Here is a 2,733-nt window from a genome sequence, read left to right as displayed (position 1 = left end):
CAGTGGGGAAATGCTTCTCAAAGACTTTTGAAGTTGTGATGTAGGTTGAATTTTAAGTGTGTCTGTCTGACAGAGCCATTATCACTGAGTACTCTGGAGGCCAACCAAAATTCCCAAGTTAGAGCACTGAAAGGTATTTATTTCTCCTAGGCTCATGCATACACGTTCTGTTTATAAGAACAATCAGCAAGACATGCACTTGTCTTTGGGAGCTGGGATCTCACTGTCCTTCCAAAACATCTTGTCTCTTCCTGGGAAGTCTGTTCTTTTTTTCTCCCCTTTCCTTCTAACATAATAATAACAACAATAGTTACTGTTGATAGGAAGGTTAACACATGCAGCACCAGACAAGACAAACTAGGAAAAACCCTGGTGAAAATTAATGTGGCCAGAGAGAAATGAGAAAGCATGAAAGCACATATCCTTCACTCCATATTCATTAGGCCAATGTCGAGGACGTAAGTTCCACTCCACAAAAATTTTGCAAATGTTATTTTTTTTTTCTGAAAACAGGAAATTTTCAAAGTACTTTATAAAGAAAAATAACTCTTTTTTTAAGGTGATTTAGTTTATGAGCAATGTGAGATTTAAAATAAAAATTTTTGCCATCTACTTCTATGGGGGCACTCACGAAACCACCCACCTCCTTGAACAGGCAGAGTAGCTGTGGATGCCCTGTCCCTGTAAACATTCAAGGACAGGTTGGAGGAGGCTCTGAGCAACCTGGTGTAGTAGAAGTTGTCCCTGTCCATGGCAGGGGATTGGAACTAGATGATCTTTAGTGTTCCTTCCAAATAAAATCATTCTATGAAGCTATGAAATTTCCTCAGTATTTTTTATAGACCTCTCCTTGGCTCAGGTAGCTGAGCTCTTCCTGCTGCTCACCAAAGGCAGTGATTAATGCGCTCCAAAAAGCAATGGCTTCAGCCAGAGAAACCTAGCAAATGGGTTCCAGAAAAAGAGGTGGAAAGGAAAACATGTCTCCTGGCAGCACTTCTCTTCAGCAGCAACAAGAAACCTGAAGCAGGTGAGTAATTCTTTTCCCCATTCTCAGCACATCAGTCAAATAGTTTACTCTTTTTGTTGAGTTCATGAAGGGATGGTCTTTTCATACTAGACTATTTTTTTTGGTTTTTCTGAGTCAATTAATAGAGTGGCTTCCCTAACTGTAGGTTTGAGCCTTCAGATTAGTAAGTGTTAACAAACCTGATTCTCAATTACTTTTTGATTTATGTTAGAATACATTTTGATTTATGTTAGAACACATCACAATTAAGGCTAGAACTCTCAGTATGGTAAAAAGCAGACCAAGTCCAATATAAAAGCATTCTGCAAACATTGTCCCAACTGCAAATTAGTTCTGTTTCATAAAGGGCCCTCTGGAATAACAGCTGAATTACAAATCTTTGTCACTAGGACAGAGATCAGCACCTGCTCATAGGCAGTAGCCATTGCCAGTGGAGGCTTTCTGTTCTACAAATAATAATGCATACTCATAAATGTACATTCTACTCTCCCTGTTGTCAAAGGCAGTGAGAAATTGCAAAGCAGTGAATTTTCATCAGTCATTTTAACTTTGATGTCTGCTGCCAAATGCCTGCCAATCAGTTCTGGAACAAGGGCAAGAAGGGAAAACCATCCAACAGGTGGGGGAGCAGATGGGGAAGAGTGGGAGAAGAGCCACCCACCCCATCAAACTGCAGGCAGTAGCCACAGCCACAGCAGGATTACTGCTTTCTGGACTCAGGGTGTTTTGTTGCTCTTTTTAGGTTTGGTTTTTTAACAGATGTGAGCCCCATCACCTTCACCACAGTAACATCTGCATTTCTTTCCAGCTGGGTTTCCCAGGGTGTCCTTCAGTGCACAATAAACGAAGTCATTGCTTTCACATTTTATTACAGGTAACCAGAAAGAAAGAGGGTTTTATTGGAGTCAGGACTTTGACAAAGATTTATTTGCCCTCCTTCCCACAGACTCACTTGCCTAGCCACAAAAAAATTGTCTCTCCTCTGTCAGATTTACCCTCACAAAAACCTTTCTCTAATTACCAATTCTTAAAGAGAGCACCAACAATCAGACATAAGACACCAAAAGACATAATAGTGGACAAATTTAACTCATTAAGCCCTTAAAAAATCTATTCAGTTTTCTTTTGTGTGCAAACAGCCCATGAGAAGACTGTAGCTTCTTTCCCTGCTTTCTTCCCAGAAGCTGCTCACGAAGCTTGTTTAAGCCTTGCTATCAGAAGTAGCAGTCTCACCCCCTAGGTTTTTTCTTCTTTGAATAGCTGAGCTTGTCATATAATTCAGTCTTCTAGTGTAAATAGCATTTCTTGAGATTTTTTTTTCTATTCACTTTCAAGGTGTATTTCTGTGTAACAGCTTTAAAGTGTTTTCTCAGCACTTGTGGTTAATAGAATTTGTTCACAGCAATCTGTCAAAATCAAATCAAACACGGAAAAGAGTGTCAACACAGCAATGTTTTATAAATGTGCATCTATACGCAGCAAGGTTTGGGGAGGGAATTACTTTGTGGATGGTTGAAGGTGTGGAGTGAGAATTGTCCATCTGCATTTCCAATGTCTCTTCAGCTCTAGCATATTTTATAGACAGACTTATAAAACACAGAATACATTTCACAAGGAACCTCAGAAGCTCTTCATCTCCAGCTCTTCATTTCAAAGACAAAACTACTGCAGAGTTATTCATATGTCCTCTTCATCAGATGTGGCAG

At 39.8% G+C, this 2,733-nt stretch overlaps 1 long non-coding RNA gene across 1 annotated transcript; it reads right to left on the bottom strand.

Annotated features, from left to right (window-relative positions):
• Positions 1–1,876: 1,876 nt before the first annotated feature.
• LOC107199176 lies at positions 1,877–2,727 on the bottom strand. Its single transcript, XR_001519177.1, has 2 exons — positions 2,529–2,727; positions 1,877–2,433 (listed from the first exon to the last, which is right to left on the bottom strand). It is a non-coding gene; the product is annotated as an uncharacterized LOC107199176 (long non-coding RNA).
• Between the last annotated feature and the right edge of the window lie 6 nt (positions 2,728–2,733).

The sequence above is a fragment of the Parus major genome, chromosome 2 (assembly GCF_001522545.3).
Source record: "Parus major isolate Abel chromosome 2, Parus_major1.1, whole genome shotgun sequence".
In the NCBI taxonomy this organism is placed as follows: domain Eukaryota; kingdom Metazoa; phylum Chordata; class Aves; order Passeriformes; family Paridae; genus Parus; species Parus major.
The sequence above is the reverse complement of the archived record's forward strand: the minus strand, read 5'-3'. Positions and strand labels throughout refer to the sequence as shown.